This window comes from Mustela nivalis (genome assembly GCF_964662115.1).
Source record: "Mustela nivalis genome assembly, chromosome: 1".
NCBI lineage: Eukaryota > Metazoa > Chordata > Mammalia > Carnivora > Mustelidae > Mustela > Mustela nivalis.
The window spans coordinates 174,463,459-174,483,164 of NC_139020.1; the positions used below are offsets into that span (position 1 = coordinate 174,463,459).

A 19,706-nucleotide genomic window follows, 5' to 3' on the forward strand; every position below is an offset into this window, starting at 1 on the left:
ATTTTTCTAGAGGACACATTTGACATGCCAACTCTCATTCACAAAAGTACACTGGTACACTTGTGTTCACCAGCCCTACATAGCAGCCTTATGCAGGGTATAACACACATACCTCTAACTTGAAGCTGCTCTCAGGTGCTACTCAACTAATGCAACTGCCTCTGCAGTTAGGGAAGCAACTACTGAGCTCATGTATGAATGGAAAGAACTGTACTCTCTGAATAATGAGAGATTATTTTGGAGACAGCTGATAAAAATCACACATCCTTTTTGCTTGTAAGTCATAAAGAGGTATCAAATAAGACTTAATATAAATACTAGGAGTGTCAAAGGAACCAAAAATGGGACTAGGCCAGGGCAATATGAACTAATGAACATGGGAAGGACAGGATGAGGAAAACAGTGAGCAGAGAGAAGACACTAGGGGAGAGGATCTGGTGAATATTTTGATCTTAGACAAGCACCGAGGTAAAGAAATAATGGGGCACATAATGGCAACCACTATGTGCTTAGGAGTCATCCTCACCATTGGCACTGTCTCTGTCATCCTCTCCCTCCTCAGCCTCTTTTTCATCGTCCTTGATCAACCCCAGCTGGCCATCCCCCTAATCTTCATTATCATTTTCATCATTATCATGAGTAGGTCCCCCTCCTCAGCAGAGTCAGCTGTACCCGCCCCCACACTCCACCTTCACATCAGTCTCCTCTTTCTTCAGGGAGCTGCTGCTCTGCTCCTCTTCTGACTTACCATTCTTCACCTCTCCTTGTTTGCTCTGTTTTTTCTCCAAATTTTTCCAGGATTTCCAGTAGAGAATCCACTTTTTGTTTTATCTGGGTCAACTCCTTCTTAATGGTCTGAAGGTCACCGTCTTTCAACTTTCCAGACTTGGAAGAAGATCCTCACTGTCCACTCTTAGAATCGAAGCCACTTTTGCCCCTTCGTGAGGTGTTTCCTAATACACGCTGGCATCTTTGAAGGAACTACAGCCCAAGAAGGAGGAGGAGGAGGAGGAGGAATATGTGCTGGGTAACTATTCATCTTGTCATAATAACTTCATTGAAAGTCATCGTCCAAGTCATAAGAGTTGCTGAGTAGAGGGGACGGAGAAGGGTGTTCTGGTACTGACCCGTGCATCTCCGCTGCAGATCATTTCACACCTGCGTTTCCTCAGTTCACCTTTGGCTCTGAAGCCAGATTAATATCTAAAACCTGGCCAGCAATCATTCTGCCATCCTCTCCTGCCACAGCAGCCCAGGCATTTCTCTCATTAACATACTGGACAAAGGCAAGCCCTTATGAGCCCACAATTTTGCCATATTTCCAGAAGATGGCCTCCACATCAGATTTCTTAACCACAAGAGCATTGAGATTCCCAACGAATACACGGGAGTTCATGGAGCGAGGATCTGTCTTGTTGGTAACATTGCTGGCCATCTTCTTTGATGTTAAGGTTCCTCTCAAAGCCGAATGATGTAGCTGAAGACCAAAAAAAGTCTCACAGGGCAGGGAAGGGAGAAGAGATTGGATTCTGAATCTCTTGCTCCCAGGTTCTACGTGGAGAAGTCAACTACTGCTTGAGGTCGACGATGCGGCCACACTGCTCAGTCTTCGTCTCTTCACAAAATGGCCTAGAGTTTGGCATTTTACTTTCTTTTGAATATGTCACATTTCGCAAGCTAGGAAGACAGAATCAAACTAAGGCAGTCTAGTCCTCTAGGGATCCAGGACAACTCTTGCGATCTCTAGCAGAATGGCATCATGATACAAGGTGCTAATGATAGGCTTATAATCTCTAAATAATAACAATTTATCTACATTTTTTCCCCTTAGGAAACATCTGAAAGTCCAGTCCTTAAAGGCATGATACATGAGCATCTCGATCTACAAAGAAAAAAATGACCCAAATCATATGCTGGCCAGTTTACTGGTGGACCAAATCAAAGCTGACCAATGACTAGTGAACAGAGGAAGTGTTTACCTTTTGGAAACTCACTCTGAGGTTTTAAAAAAAAAGTCCTGGCTGCTGTTAGTAAGAAAGCAAGTAAAAAATGTTACAGATGCACACACACTGGTACTTGATTTTGTCAAGGTTTTCCACTAGAATACAAAGCTAGAGATGAGTGTAGGAATAAGATACTTAGATGTTTTCTAAGTATAAATTTCAAATAAATTACCAGGTTTCAAAATAAATTACCAGCAATATGAAATTGGCATACTGAATTCTTCCATTTGCCACCAGAACAAACTGACAATGAGGAGTATTTCAATGAAATGCTCAACTACAGGAAAGGTGGTAGTAATAACACTTTCCACTACAGAATAACCTCTGGCTTTCCCATACCATTAACACTGCTACTCTTGCAAGATACATGTGCATGCAGAAAAACTTGTCAGCTGTTGCCAGGGCCAGGAGATGTAAAAATAGAGCATGTCCTGATTAGTTAATTTGTGATGATAAGCTCAGGTGATAACTTGGGGATGGACCCATAAAATCTGGCCATTCTTTTGTTTAACAACTGAAAACTGCAGAGTTCCTCAGTCCTTTGCCACAGTTTCTGCTCGATATCCTAAAGCTGGCTTCAGTCCCATCTGTGACTCATCTGCTCAGTGTTGGGGGTGGGCACTAGTTGTCAAAATCTGGAAGGTCATCGGTAGGAGTAACCCCAGTAGCCTTTGGATACATAGTAGTAGATGCTCGGGTGGTAAAATTCTGGTAGGAACACCAGGATGCCAATGATCAGGACAGAATGGTCCAGCCTCCAGCCTGCCCTTTGTTGATACAGCCAGCAGGAGGGAGCCTATGATGAAAAAGGCACCCATCAAAACAGCACTGTAGTAAATAGAATGGTTTCGTATGGGATCTTAAGAGTGTTTTTTCTTAAACTCACAGCCAAAGTGTAGGCATCATCTGTACTGGAAAGCCGTAAGTATTTCACTTTACTACTGGAGATTCCAGTGACCAGGCTGGTAGGAGACAGCCTCATAACAAGTGGACGCAGCTACAATCAGAGCATCGCACCAGGTCGCCCCCACACCAATGGCTTGCTCACAGGCAGCAGAGGCGCTGGAGGCTCATGGCATGCCTCACTTAACTGCCATCCCAACCGCCAATATTATCAATATTTTAAGATTTTTTTTTTAATTTATTTAGTCAGAGAGAGAGAGCGAGAGCGAGCACAGGCAGACAGAGTGGCAAACAGAGTCAGAGGGAGAAGCAGGCTCCCCGTGGAGCAAGGAGCCCGATGTGGGACTCGATCCCAGGACGCCGGGATCATGACCTGAGCCGAAGGCAGCTGCTTAACCCACTGAGCCACCCAGGCGTCCCAATATTTTAAAGATCATTTTAAATTTGGTACATGTGTTAGGTACATTGATATCTAAAGCATCCTCCATGAATATATCCAGCACTGTGATATTTTATATAATACCGGAAAACCAGAAACATAGTCATAAAGACACTAGGAAGCACTTATATGCCAAAGGTTCCCAGAAGGGGAGATCTCTGGTGATCTGTTGATGGTTCTGGCTCTGTATGGATATGACCACCAATTCAAGGGCTGTATCTTTTACTCCACATCCTGCCGTCCGCAGCATTGTGTAGTACTGTCAACTCCAATTTACAGAAGTGAAAAGGGTAATGTTACCAGAAAGATTCAAAGAGATTTTGCACCAGTTTATTAAAAAATCAATTTGCAAGCACAGAGAGGATATCAGATAGTAACTCTTATTTATCAAGCTAAATAAATCCATTTTTTAAAATATCAAAGAATGGATCCTGCAAGTAGGGAAACTTCAGAGATAAGAATTCCTTTGATTTTTGTTTTGTTTTGAATCTACCCTCATATGAATTTTTACTTACAAAATGGTTAAGGATATTACTTTTGGGGGCACCTGGGTGGCTCAATGAGTTAAGCCTCTGCTTTAAGCTCACATCATGATCTCAGGGTCCTGAGATTGAGCCCCGCATTGGGCTCTCTGCTCAGCAGGGAGCCTGCTTCCCCCCTCTCTCTGCCTGCCTCTTTGCCTACTTGTGATCTCTCTCTCTGTCAAATAAATAAATAATTTTGTTTTTTAAAAAAGGGTATTACTTTTGGCATAATAATTCAGAGAAAAAAAATGCTAGCATGCTTGTTCATAAGCATATATATGCTTATACAAAGAGACATATAACAACTTCCTGGGATTTTCTGGAACTTTCACTCAGTTTCCCAATTCTATATTACCTGGATTAAAGATGAATGAACAAGAAAGATAAGAAAGAAATATAATAATAATACATATACATAATGTGGTAAACTATACCAAACCATACTATACTATAATATATATAACATAACCCAGCAGTGGGAACACTTAAGCACATTCACATCAATGGACACAATTGTTGCTCATTATACACTGAGAACAGTGGGCCAGCTGGCACTGAGGAATGTGTTGGAGGAGAGTGTGGTAGAAAGGGAGGCAGCCAGTGATGATGAGTATTCAGAATGAGGCAAAGGAATTTGTGTTTATATGAATGTCAGAGTGGGAACTCATGAAGGATTGGAGTAACAGCAGAGATGGCATGGCTCCAAAAGTGTGACCTTCCATGGTGAGTAAGATTTAAAGAAAGAGAAGGGCCAAGAAATGAGCTAGGAAGATATTGCAATGATCCAAGCATGACGTTGCTATGGCGGCAGAATGGGGTTGGAGGGCATGACAGCATGATGGATAGGAAAAACACTTCCAAGACAGAATTCAGAGAACCTGGTGTCTTTATCCCCATATACAAAACCTAAACTAAAGATTCAAGTTGGCATTATAGAAAATGGGAGAGAAGTTCTCATAGAAGCACCAGCTCTGAGATTTGGGGCTCATTATGTTTTCCCTTGAGATTCGGTCTTTGTATCTGTAAATCATATTATCAGCAGAGGCTTTCAGCTCTGAAATTTTGTTTCTGTACTCCAAGACACTGGAAGAATGGCCAGAGTAAAATGGACTGAAATGAGATAAAGAAAAGGTAAGAATTAGTGGTTGTTTGAAGAACAATGCATAAAATCGAGCATTTAGTATGTACCAGGAATTGTGTTAATGTTTAAAATACTATTATCTTCTTTAGTTCTCATAACAAACAAATAAGAGGCAAATAAAACAAAGAAGAAAGAAAGAAAACCAAACAGAGAGAACTACCTGTCAAGGGAGGCAGCAAATTATCCTCTGGAGAAAGACTGGATAAACTGGAAAGGGTAGAAATCTGAGGGTTTGGGGGAATGGAAGTCTCTGTTGAGTCTGGCTCAAGTGGCTTGGGGTTCAGTTTAATATGAACTCGATGATATCTCTTGTTTATTTAACTCCCAGTGGCCCATCTGCAGAGAAAGGGCAGTGACACCCATCTTCGTTTGCAGTTACCAGCAGGGCTGTGAATCTTCCTCCCCGCCGCCCCCCCCCCCCCCCCCCACTGCTCCACTTGCCAACCTCAGACCACTAAATTCAGGTAGCTGCCTTTTTACTACACCGTTTCAACAGCAAATGCATTATTTTGCTCCTCTCTTGACCAAGAGCAAAGTAGAGAACAATTCTTTAGGTGACGTTAGCACTTGAGCTTAGATTAACGATGCAAAATCTGATTTATATTGTTTCTCCCCAGCCATATGATCTAGCATTCTCCCTGCCCTTTCAACACAGCTGTACATTAAGCTGCATGCTTTAGAGGTTTTCTCCAACAACTCCCAGACCACTTTCCTAATCAGTATTCAGCAGTATCTTTCCTTTCAGCAGATGCACATTATTTTCTTCTCCCTTTGTTCTTATATTTATTCTTCTAAGGCTTATCCACATCAACTGCCTTTGCTGTTTGTTAGCCTAATTTTAAAATGACCCCAAGACCTATAAAAATATACACTTAAGGTGCTTGATCACAAAACACACCAACCTGTTTATAGGAAAATTAAGAGATAAAATTTATGAGGAATGCCTAAAAAAGACATTGTTCTTCAAGCGGGTGATCCAATATTGACAGAATTTATAAAGTTTCACGACTTATGGTAGAATTTTATTTTAACACCCGGTTAGAGAACATTGTATTTGAGTGCATATAAAATCATTTGTGTCAAAATAGGGACACTGGCTTCAATTTATTTTTGGAAGAGAAAGAACTAATATATTCTTGCTTTATGAAGTTAATACAAGACTACTTTTCTAGAAAGGTCTGTGTATTATTTTTTTAAAGGCAACATTGCAAAAATGTCAGTGAGTTATTCTTAGATATATAAAAATCATTTTCAGCTTTCTTGATATGAAAATGTGAAAAGCTTGATGAAAATTGAAGAATACGAGATGTTGGTTAAAGATAATAATCTTTTCATTCTAGGCTCGCAGACTGTGCCAGGGAGAAAACAGGCAAACAAAAGCATTAAGTCCCCAGGCTTCCAAATGAGGAATAGTCATGATTACGAACCATCAGTTCACTCAAGTGGTGTTCGCTGTGACTCACCAGTTGAATTCTGGCGCTAATTGCCATTACTCAAACTATGCCTATTTATCACCAGACAGGACAAAATGGCTGTCTTTGTAGCCCAGCTTTACAGCAGCACATTTGCAACAATCAGCACTTGTGATTGTTCTCTATTCACGCCTCCAAGAATACAAATTGCACTGAATGGTGAGAAATAGCAAGATGAGTAATGCTTAAATTCTAAGTCAATCGGATTATGCATCCATTCATCCATCCGTCTATCCATCTATCCATCCATGTATCCAATGAATGTATGTGTGCTAGACCTTGTGCTAAATGTTGGGGGGGAATACGGTAATTAGAAAATTTCATTTCTCATTTTGGGGTTGTGCTGAAATTAGAAAGATCCCAGAGAAGATATACTTGGACGGAGCTGGTAGGTCATGCTGTGACCCGATTACTCTACGAGGAGAATGGTCTTATGTGAATAACCTAAGGAGCTTGGAAACTAAGTTGAAATCAGTCTCTTTACCTCTGTGACTACAGCACTGGTTCAAGTTTTCATCTTCTTTGCCTGCATTACCTCAATGTCTAAGTGGCCATCCTTCTCCTCTCTTGTTCCCATTCAGTCCAATCTCAACAGAACCACCAGAAGGATCCCACTAAAATATGTCAGACCATGTCACTCTCCTGTTCTTCCAATGGCTTCCATTTACTTTGGAGTAAAAGTTAAAATTGTCACAAAATGCTTTTAACGTCCTAAGAGAGCTTCACTCCTATCTTGCTGTTAATGTATCTAGTATGGCTTCCTCTCTATCTCCTTCATTCTCTTCTCTTCCTCCCCCCCCCCCCCCCAGCCACCTCGCCATTCTTTGAATAGGTTTACTTTTGTCTCGGGATTTGAACTTGATATTCCATCTGCTGGATCACTCCTCCCCCAGATACCCACTCGCATGGCTTTCTTATTTCTTCCAGAATGTTCCCTTTCTCACAGAGACCGATTGTGAGTAGCCTATTTAAATCTGTGCACAGTCCCATTCATCAGGTTCTCACTACCATATCCCTCCATTCTGGTTTAATTCCCCACCCCCATCCCCACCAAAACACATGATAACAACTGAAAACGTGACTTGCTTTATTTTTTATTTTATTTCTTACCTGTCCCTTTCCACTAAGATTTTTTTTTTTTCTGTGTTGCTGTTTCAGTGAATAAGAAGAGTGCTTGATGAATCATGGGTTTTCAACACATACATGTGAAATGCATGAATCTTGGGCCACTATCCAAAACTTCTGTCTAAGGAGTCCAAACAGGAAATTTCCCCTTCTGGTATTTTGTGGCTAAATCAGAGACTATTTGTTCTCTAACTAGATCATATCCTTTCCACATCAATTGCATTTCTTTATTAGATTCATTTATTCATTCAAGTTACATTACTGCATCAGTATTTACAAGGTGTCAACTAGGAGAGCGTGTGTTATGCTGGGAATTCAATCAAAATATGCAGATCCAGCCCTTAAATACTACAGTTCTGGTAAAGACTTACATATAGACCACAGTTGTAGTAGGATAGTATACAAAGTGTTATTTTGGAGGTCAGCCTGCCACTGCTGGAGGAGGGGAAGAAACTTGTTTGGGCATCTAGGAGAGACTGCAGAAGGGAAGTTATTTTGACATAGGCTTGCAAACTAGCAGTTAGCAGGCTGACTCCAGACTGCAGATGTATTTTATGTGCTGTGTAGAATATTCTCTTTCTCCACTGAAATAATTACATGAGTAAATATGTATATTCATTTCAAAATGAGATGCTTCACACTGAACTATGGATTTCTCATCACTCCTGATAAAAATTTAAAAGGGAAAGAGAAAACATAGTAGTACTGTAGCCATATCCCACATGTCAGCAATGAACCTAGGCTGATCATTATGTTTCTATCAAAATTCTTTAGTCTAAAGGAATAACCAAGAATAGAGAAAATATTAAAAAGGCAGGTGGAGCACATCTCTTGTTGGAAGTGTTATTTCCATGTGTTTAATATGCATCCACCAGCACACTCTTCTCATTTCCATTGTTTCCCTGTCCCTGTAGGCATCTGAGATTCTTTGATGTGATGTAGACCTTGAAAGATGAGTCAGGAAGGACACTGCAGGCATAGAGGGAACAGAAAGGGCGAGAAGAAGATGTTACGTTCAGAACACATGTGTTGCTGGAGAGAAGAGAGTATAGGAGGAACAGAGAGGAGTAAGGCCACAGACAAAGGTTGTGACCGGATTAGGAAGGCCCTTTTATAAAATGCTAGAATACTGAGATTACCCTTTGGGGAAAAACTGAGATGAATGTATTTTTCAAGCTGTGGAATGAGTTAATCATTAAATCTGTTAGGATTATGAATTAAAAAGTCATAAATAAAACTTATTATTATTATTAAAAGTGATGGGATGTCACTTCTAAGATTAGGTTACATATGACTGTGGCTTTCATATGGGGTACTCTTTCTTGCTCTTGTGATCGCCTACTCTAAGGGAAACCAGCTGTCATGTGGTGAGCTGCTCTTTGGAGAGGCTCATGTGGCAAAAACCAGAGGTGTCTCTGGCCAAAAACCCACAGGGACCGAGGCTACCCAACAATCATGTGAGTGGGCCCAGAAATAGACCTTCCCTCAGCTGAAGCTGGAGGTCACTGCAGCCCAAACTGACACCCTGATTAGAGTCTGGAGACAGAGCCGAAGCCAGAGGTACCCAGCTCGGCTGTACCTAAATTCATGACTGAAACATGAAAATAATAATATTTATTGTTTTAAGTTGCTAAGTTTTAGGGTAATTCTCTATGCAGGAATAGATAACAGATACATAGGCTGATATTAGCACACCTGAAGGAACTTCTAAAAACTACCTATACGGTAGTCCTGAAAGAGACCAATTTCATCAGAAACAGAAAGAACTGGAGCCCAATACTGTCATTCTAAATGCTGTCTGGGCAACTCCAAAATCAGCCATGCTTTAGAACAACTGCTTCAAGCTCTATGTGGTTGGTTTTCTGCCTCTTGCAGCTGAATGGATTCCTAACCATTACAACTCAAATAAACTCAAAGATCTTAGTATGACATCAAATGTTAAGTATATAATTAAACATTTTGTTAGCCATCATTTCTTAATTTACTTCCCATTTTTCTTTTTTCATTTAGCAAAATGCTTAATTTATGCTTGGTTGTTACCTTATCTCATTATCAGAAAGAATTCTGCTTTTCTTCACTTGTTATTCATCTTAATAATCAATTTTTAAGAGGGGCGAACCTGTTCTCTTCTCATAACAGCTCTGTTGGCCCATGTTCCTTCTTTCCTTCCTGCCTCCCTCCCTTCCTTCTCTCCTTCCTTCCTTTTCTTATCCTTCTAAGGTTAAGAATAGGAATAGAATGAAATGTCAACTTCTAAGACTACATCAGGCACTACATCACTACATGATGACAGTTAAAACCCCCGTCTTTGTCCTCTTCCATTCTGTAAAAAGATACCGCAGAAGCCACATCTGGATGCTTAGTCCCAATGCTGGGCTCAGATGGAGTCTCACCTTTCTCAGTGAACATCAAGTCACGATGTTTTTCTGAGTTGTGAAGATTTACAAAGTACTCAGGCAAAGTTTGTTTTCTAACTTTATATAAAGATTATATACTTGAGTCTGCCCTTAGTGCAAGTACATGAACTATGGACCCAGAAAGGACTGGTTTTGAGTTCTCCTTTGTTCATTTATCAACTAACTCATATTTAGTGAATTCTCCTTGTATGCAGCTCAATTTCTTCATGTATAAATGTTTAAATAGTAACAATAATATGTATATAACAGAATTATTGTGAGATTTGAACATAAAAAAATATAAAACTCTGGGATGCCTGGTTGGCAGAGTCCATTGAGCAACTAGCTCGTGGTTTCAGCTCAGGTCCTGATCTCAGAGTCCTGACATTGAGCCCACATCCGATCAGCACAGAGTCAGCTCTGTGGGATTCTCCCTCTCTCCCTCTGCCCTCCTGCTCTTGATCTCTCTCTTTCTCTCTCTCAAATAAATAAACAAATAAATCTTTTAAAAATATATATAAAACTCAAATAAAGCCTTGACATTTAATCAGTGCTCAGGAAATGATAGTTGCAGTTGTGATCATCAATGTTTTACTTTTAATAAAAAAGAATAATTTCATAAAATATAATCCTATGGATAACTCACCAGGGACAACAACCATAATAATCCTCTTATTTCTAATTTTCTGGAAAGCTCTTAAGAGAGGTGGTAACGTTTTTAAATATCATGTCTTTGTAGAAATTATTGCCTTGTGAAAACGATCTATTTAACTGGGGCCTAAACCATAAAGAATTTTGAAGATGGTACACAGTTTAAGATAAGAGTCCACAGATACCTGTCAAACTGTGAAAGAACCTAGTAGGAATTAACAGATACTAGATATTTAAGTGAGGCAAGGGAGCTGGACTAATGAGTCCCATGAACATATTTCATTAGGATTTATGTTCATTCTGTTTGGATTCTGCCAAAGCAAATTTCCCATAATGGAGAGTAAGATGTTTAGCAGAGATTATAGTGTAATAGCAAAACCACTGGAGCTTTTACAGGTAACTAACCTTCTGTAAGGGTTACCTGAATTCAGTTCATATTTCTTCAAAAATTAACCACAATTTGGACTGTCTTACATAATTAATCTAGAGATAAGTGTTATGAACATTAAGAAGTAATAAAAATCATAAGAAAAAATAATTGGAAGAATATTGAAAATGCCGACATTTTATAAAAATTAAGGTAAGCATTAGTTCCTGGCAAATATGACCAAAGGTATAGTTGTCTCAGCACAGAGAAGATCAATAAAACCAGCAAATTTGGTATCTTTCGTAAAGCTTAGACTTTAATGGAGAAGACAGAGTAGAATAAATAATGCAAATACGTCCAATGTAACCATGAAGGGGCACAGAGTGCTAGCTATAGAGTATATAATAACCAAACCTAACCGAGTTAGGAGCAGAGTTAACATATGCTTTCTAGATTCAATTCAGATCCAAAGACAAAAATGCTATTAACACAGATACAGAAGTCACAGGTGTTGTGACAGCAATTTGCTATGCAAAGAATTACTAAAATTCAAGGAATTTTAATTGGAGGAAAGGTTGGAGATCATCCATAATAGATGAGAATCTCGAACATTATGCCTGGGTCCAGAAGATAATGTTTGGTAACCGCAGTCATGCACTGAACAAAGTGAAATGAGTGGCAAAGCACAAGAACTTTCTTTTTTTTTTTTTTTTTTTTTTTTTTTTTTTTAAAGATTTTTATTTATTTATTTGACAGAGAGAGATCACAAGTAGGCAGAGAGGCAGACGACAGAGAGATAGAGAGGAGGAAGCAGGCTCCCCGCTGAGCAGAGAGCCCGATGTGGGACTCGATCCCAGGACCCTGAGATCATGACCTGAGCCGAAGGCAGAGGCTTTAACCCACTGAGCCACCCAGGCGCCCAGCACAAGAACTTTCTTATTAGGCACGTGGGATAACTAGAAGAAGAACAGATATGAAAGCACTGTGAGCTTGGTAACAAGGTCGTCCCTCCAAAGCCCTTTCTGTGACAGTGATCTGGCTTTAAGGGGGGATCTGGCCTTCTCCACTTAGAACTTTTTGGTCTCAAGGACTTTTTTTACTGGCTAAGAGCTTTTTTTCTACTCAGTGCAATTTTATCTAGGTGGAATGAACAGCTATATAAACTTAGGCATCTGAAGAGAGTGTAAGTAGGCATGCACTGGAATTGGTGAATATGGTGAATTACAGCTGGGCATCAGCTACAAAGTGCTATCTAGTTCACCAAATCATTGAGCCTCCAGTAGCAAATACATAATGCTTACAGGACTTATATAATACTTATATAATGCTCCAGGAATTATTTGAAGATCTTCACATTTATGAACTAGCCTAAGTCTAGCTTGGGAAACAGGTTAAACAACTTGTCCACTGCCACACAGTTAATAAGTGTGAGAGCTACATGGCAACCCATCTCACTCCAGTACCTTATGCTCTTATACACCTCAAGGCTGGGTTTTCTTTTTCTTTGTGTAATGTTGTCTTTTTTTCTTTTCTTTTCTTTTTAATTGGTAGATGAGCTATAGTCTGGAGAAGCAGGGCAGTCATTATCCATGCCAATATGAGAGGCTCTAGAGGCCTTTGGTGGAAAACAGGTGAATCATTTTGAGATCATGTTGACATTCTTGGGCTCCATCAGATACCTGTGTGGAGACAATGTCTACCTGCAAGTCAGCTCTGGCCGGCCCCAGTTTGGGGCCAAATTCCATAGCTTTGCAAGTGGAACTGCCAAGGGCAGGAGGTGATTGTGCAGATCAAGGAGTCATGCAGGACCAGTTCCCTAGAGCAGGCAAGAGCTATTAAAATAGATGGGCAAATTCTGCCTTTGATATGTTCAATTACAAGTTTCAACATTTAAGAGGCACAATTTCATAGCATCCCTTGAGAAAACAAATGCTGGGACTTACAATATTGTTATTTCTCACTATTATTTATACTGTTATGTCAGTCAATAGAATTATCATTCTTTATGTTTTTATCATCACTGTCTCACAGATTTTGCCCCATCATGAGAAGGAATGCAATGCATCTGCTTTGCTCACCATTGTAGACATGGTGTCTCGCAGAGCTGAAGTTAAAAAATGTTTATAAAGTAAATGTGTCTTAGTAGAAAGAAATATTTACTTAAAAATCATCCCTAATTTTGGTGCACTATTTAAGAACATAAAATATGAATTAAAAAATAATAGGAGTTAAAATATATGCTTAAAACAGAGTAGGGGAGGAGAATTGTTTGCTGGGCATAGAGTTTCAGTTTTGTAAGATAAAATGATCCTGGAAAGTGATTGTAGAACAATGTTAATATACTTAACATTACTGAACATACAGTTAAAATGATTTAAATGGTTAATTTTATATCATGTGTTTTCTACCACACAAAAAAAATTGTTTTTAAAAGAACATTGTCATAAGAAACATTTGCAGAGAAAAACTAAAATAAAGACCCTGGCAAATTAAACCAAAAATAAAAACATATGGATTGTTTCAGAAAATTATAGGCAAGCCTATCAGAGATATGACTCCTTAATAGGCTGATATTAATTTTTACTGTGTATTTCCTGCTTAATGTTTGCTACTAGGATTTCCCTTGTCTGCTCTCAGATTCCTCACCTATGAAATGAGATTCATAATTGCAACAAATTTATCCTATATTCTTAGGAGATGGGTCTCTAGCATGACAAGAATTGCTGGTGCTTTTGGGGGAAAAATGTCTTATCTGCTTTGAATATAGAGACTTTACAAGACACTGTTTCTGTACCTATAGCACTTGCTTACTTTGATCCTAGGCTAGGGCAAGGTTCATACTTAGTTTGAGTATGTATAAGCCTATTCTCTACATACGGTGTTAAGTTCATTTTGCTGCTTAGTAATGGTCCACCTTGGGAAGAGAATCTGTCGTGTGAATGTCATTATAGATTTAACCGTGCTGAGTTTCACACAGAAGAGATTAAAAACAAAATATAAACTACTATATACTGAATATTTGTGTCTCCATAAAATTCATATGTTGAAAACCTAATCCCCAAAGTGATGGTATTAGGAAGTGGGGCCTTTGAGAAGTGATGAGGTCATAAAGTGGCAACCTCAGGAACTGGATCAGTGCCCTTATAAAAGAGACACCAGAGAGCTCGCCCCTTCCAGTACACGAGGCTACAACAGAATGTCTGTGACCCAGAGGGGACCCTCACCTCACCATGCTGGTACCCTAATCTAACGTGTCCAGCCTCTAGGACTGTGAGAAATAAATTTTCTTTTCCCAGTCTGCGGACTTTTGTTGTAACAGCCTGGATAGGCGAAGACACCAGCAAATAACTAAGCGCATCAATGCTGAGTAAGCAAGACCACTGAACTTGGAAGCAGACCATCTGATTAACATTCAGTTGGGTTGATGATCTAGTTCACATTCTTGCTAAATCTCACTTTTTCTCCCCACCCCAAACAGAACTGCTCTCCAAACCAGATCCTATTGTTTCTCTGACAAATGTATTCTGACATCGAAAGCAGCTGCCAGGAGATTTTCAGAGTTTCATTTCTCATTTTGCCAGAAGAGCTACTTATTTATTTACAAACTGCACACACTTTGTGCATACACAGATATATGTATGTAACTGTGTGTGTAGGTACTAGGTGAGAACTGTGCATTTAATTTCAGGAACTCTAGTAAGGACCCTGACTTCCTGATATCACAACCTGCAACGCCTTTCTGCTCTTGATACTGACTCTGAAACCAAACCTTCAAATAAGTGGTATCCACTCCAATTCTATCACCTGTCAAGGTCTAGTCTAGGGCTTTGGTGGGGTGGCTTCAGCTTTTGAAACCTAGAAAGGAGAAATCTACAGGCAGCATTCTCTGGGGATCCCAGTGGGAAACAGAAGCCAATTGGATGATTTTAGGAAGGAACTATTTATCAGTGCGCAGATGAGATTACGGGAAAGGACACTGGATGCTCAGATCTGAAACTTAGCAACAGCAACAAGCCATTAGCACAGGCAGGCTTGAAGTAGGAGGAGAAGGAAATGACATTGTTGGAGAACAGAGTGGGATCAAGCACGCAGCAACACCAGACAAGATGAGCACTGTAATTACGGAGGCATGCAGCCTTTGTCGAAAAATGCAGCTCAGGGAAAGGAGTAAAAGTAGAAAGAACGAAGTCTACCACTCTGTCCATATATAGGTTTCCTGACAGTACTGGCCACTGGTCAAACCCTATGGCAGAGATTCTCAAACATTAACATGCATCAGTATCATCTGAAAGGCTTGTTGAAATACAGATGGCTAGAGCTCTGATAAACCTGCCTTTGAGGGGGGCCCTAAAACCTTCAGTGCTCACCAAAAAGTTCCCAGGCAGTGGTGATGCTGCTGCGGTAGGGATCCTACTCTGAGAACAGGGGCTACAGGAAGCCAGCCAGCAAGAGAGCCCAAGTGCTGCACTGCACAAGCAATCATCCAACTCAGACAGGCACAGAGCAGAGAGATGAGTATGAGTCTGCGGGGAGCCAATGGAAAATAACCAGCGCGCAGAGAGAGACCATCAACAAGCATGAAAGAAATCCAAAGTACAAATACAATATGAAGTTTGCATGTACGAATATAGGTAGCAGAAAGCAGGAAGAATTCCAGAAGGAACTGTGAAGGCTTAGTTCTTTGAATGAACTTGGGGAACATGCAAGATCCTAACTGCCAGGTTAGGGACAGAGGTAAGGCTTGAGTATACGAAGAATAAGAAATCCTCAGGGCAAGATCCAAAATGGTGAGATAAAGGGGAGAGTGCTTAGACAGTGAGTTACAAGAAACAGACAAGAGGTTGCAATAGGAAAGGTATCAAGGATTACAGGATGTTCAACTTTGAGCTACTGACTTTCGACTTTTTATTCTTCCCCTTACCATTGGGCGAGATTGGTCCCACTGTATGGTGTGAGCAGTTCAACTGTTCCAACTTATAGCAGAATTGACAAACTGGGAACATGGATCCAACCAAATGAGTAAAAACCACTTTATAAACACACACAGAGACATATGTATATAAATATGTTAATGTATATACACACACGCATACAGTTAATTTTCACCGTTATTTAAATTAATGCTACCCCAACTGCAGACACAGGAACTGCACCATCAGCATTATGCGGGAGCTTATTAAAACCACAGTGTCGGCCCCCACTGCAGAGGTGCTTAATCAGTCTCTTTGGGAATGTGGTTCATGGATTTGTAGTTAACAAATATTCCAGGTGATTCTGACGCACACTGACGTCTGAGAAGCACTCGACAAAACTGATTCTCAGCTTTGTTGCAAACTGAAGTTGCCTAAAATGGTTCTTGAAATATTACTGTCCATGCTCCACACCAAGAAATTCTACTTCAGTTGGGATAAAAGGTATAGTAGATTATTCTCAAAGATGCTGCAAGATTCTCCCATCCCCCCAGGGCAAGATCATTTGCCACTCCACACAGGAAAAGGTGGAGGTTACACTTTCACCCTTAAAATGCCAGCCTTATCACATGACTTGTTTTGTCCAATAGGTTATTAGAAAACATACTACAAGCAGCGACTTGGAAAAACTTGAACCTTGGTTTTGCTCTTTTGGGCTCCTTTCAGGTACCTGAGATCATACTGTGATCAAATCCAAACTAGGCTATGAAAGAGGTCACATGCAGGGGGAATGAGGTGTGCTTGTCTGATGATTTGCCAACTACTGAACGTGTGAATGAGGCCATACAGTCATTCTGCCAGACGACTACATGAATGACCTCAGATGACAGAAGTAAAAGAACCAGCTGGGTGAACCCAGTTGAAACAGCAAATGAATATGGTTTTCATTTTAAGACACTAAGTTGTAGAATGGGTTGTTATCCAGCAATAAATACTGACACGGGGTGTGACCTGAGCATTTGGGATTTTAAAAGCTCTCCAGGCTATTTTAATGCCCAGCATAGTTTGGGTACCTCTGGTCTAAATTATCTGTTCTTCCACTTGGTTGTATCCTGGAATCATCTTCAGGTTTTCAAAACTGATGGCCAGGCTTCACCCCCAAAGTTTCGTGTATGATTGAGAAGGGTTATATCCTAGCCATTAGAATTTTTAAAAAACTTCCTAGGTGATTCTAGTATGCAGCATAAATTGATGACCACTGCTCTTAAATGATAAGACATTTTTGTTGATATGGAAATACACAATCATTCATACAATCACTTAGTTGTAGAGGTAAATCTCCACTGGCCAAGAGCTAGCCTTACACGATTATAGCCCCTCCCCCATTTCTCCTCCCATTTTAGGTAGGCTCTATGCTCTGTGTGGAACCATAACCATGAAATCAAGAGCTGAGCCAAGATCAAGAGTCAGACACTTAACTGACTGAACCATCCAGGCACCCTGTGTAGCCCTTTTTTTTTTTTTTTTTAAGATTTTATTTATTTATCGTGGTGGGGTGGGGAGAGTGAGCACAGGCAGACAGAATGGCCGGCAGAGGCAGAGGGAGAAGCAGGCTCCCCGCCGAGCAAGGAGCCCGATGCGGGACTCGATCCCAGGACGCTGGGATCATGACCTGAGCCGAAGGCAGCTGCTCAACCAACTGAGCCACCCAGGCGTCCCTGTGTAGCCCTTTTTAACAAACGTCCCTACATCGTGCCCCTTCCCCTCCTGCCACTTCCCTCACTTCCACTACTTCTGATTCATTGTTTAGGTTACTTGCCGGGGCCTCTTTGGGCAGAGGATAGTTTGCATTCTCTGATAATTCTTTTTTTTTGACTTTCCAATAAGTTACATTTTGCTATTTAATTACTTTATTTCTTAAATGGTTATCTTCTGGATTACAAGCGCAAATCTTCCCTCTCCAGTTAGACTGCAAACTCATTGAAGCCAGAAGCACTGTATAAACTTCTTTGACATCTGTGAAAGAAACCAGCACTGTCAGACAAACAAAAGAATGCTCAGTAAATATTCATGGGAATATGGCTGAAAAACTTGGAAGAAAGTGGTCATTAGTAACTTGAGTCAATTACACATCCCCTTAATTAAAATTACTATTCAAAATTGAACTGATGGAGCTTCACAAAATTACCATGTAAGAGCAGCTCGAATTGGGGAAATAAAAATCTTTTCTAAAGGAGGGAAAATGAATCACTAGCAAGTGCTTCCTGAAGGTTGTTTGCATGACATATGCAGTGTGTTAAATTCTGGTAAGCTATTTCCAGATACTAACTTAATTAATCTGCTTCTGCATCCTCTATCACTGTTTTCAAGTCATATGTCTTAATGTATCTTTTTCCTGCACTTCAGGTCAAATAATAAAGAAAATTCATTAAACAGCAGCTTGGTGTGCTCCTAAGTGTACCTCTGCAAGAGAATTTTAATAATCAAAGAAGTTGCTGATGTAGGGATATGATAAATTACTTTGCTACAGGGTAATATAAACCTTAACTAGTATGATGAATATTCCTGCTTCACAAGGAAAACTGAAATACTGCAAACTATTTAAATATGTGCTTCCTGATAAATGAAGACAATCATCTGCAAATATTCTAGATGAGACACAATATGACTTTCATGTTATAGTAAAATGTCTTTTTAGGAACAAAAAGGCTCAAAGGAAGACATTCTGAGAAAGAAAATAGAACCATGAAAGTATTTAATATCACCGGTATATTTTGTGGAAACATCTTCAGATCAATGATTTTTAAAAATTCATTTTCCAATTTGTAATTATCAAAGTTAAGAATAATTGGTTTTCAAAATTCCTTCTGAATGCTAATTTTCATGGCTGATAATGAAGAAAGGTCTTTAGCAACTGAAATCCCTAGGGTTTAAAAGTCATTAACACAAAGAACACTTGTTTTCTAAGCTTTCCTCATATACTGATATTAAAATATGGCAAGAAATAGTAGGTGAGTAGTCACTGTGCTTGCTTCTGTGTATGAGATATAGGCTAGCAATATCCTGACATCTCACAGAAATATGAACAATAGTGCCAGAAAATTCAGTAGGTAGTTAGAGATATTTGTACCTGTCAATGTGCAGTTGGTGTCTCTCTCATATTTTTTTTGTATATATATATTATATATATATAATATATATATAATCCTCTCTTTTTAAGCCTTATTCAGATGTATGCTTGTTATTATCTTTCAAGGCATGATATTTGGGTATTCTTTACTTCTTAATTTTTCACTTTTATTACCTCTTGATTCCGTTACCTAGACTACATAATTTCTGCTTTGGAGACTATGCTGAGATTTTTACTTTTGACCTAATATAAGAGAATTTCTTAGCTAATGTGTTAAAAAAATATGTGTTGTGCCTCTTTTTTAGAGTTAAAAAAAAATCTAGATATGCCTATTAACTTTACGAAGCTTGTCAATCATATTTTTCATATTCACTTTGTTTACTTACTTATATTGTCACCTTGATATGTCAATTTTTTAGTAAGGAAAATGACTTTCATTTTGTGTGGTCAAGTCCTTTTATTTCTATTAGTCTGGCAATCAGTATTCCATTTTATGTGTTCATTAAGATTCTGCATTACAAATGGGATATAAAAAACAAAAACTTGAAAACACTGAGAAGGCAGAGGAAAACAAAAACACGTTGTATATAAAGTGGTAGAAGTGGGTGAAGACTTAACGAATACTTAGTCTATAGGTGATAAGAC

At 39.5% G+C, this 19,706-nt stretch overlaps 1 long non-coding RNA gene and 1 pseudogene across 2 annotated transcripts in view; both read right to left on the reverse strand.

The window, feature by feature from the left end:
- Positions 1-509: 509 nt before the first annotated feature.
- On the reverse strand, positions 510-1,435 carry LOC309846221 (heterogeneous nuclear ribonucleoprotein C pseudogene; annotated as a pseudogene). The gene has a single exon. The product of its transcript is annotated as a heterogeneous nuclear ribonucleoprotein C pseudogene (transcript).
- Positions 1,436-8,436: 7,001 nt separating this feature from the next.
- LOC309869282 overlaps positions 8,437-19,706 on the reverse strand; it is a 90,422-nt gene continuing 79,152 nt past the window's right edge. Inside the window, exon 3 of the long non-coding RNA XR_014314094.1 lies at positions 8,437-8,576. This is a non-coding gene — a long non-coding RNA (uncharacterized lncRNA). The remainder of the gene's footprint in view (positions 8,577-19,706) is intronic.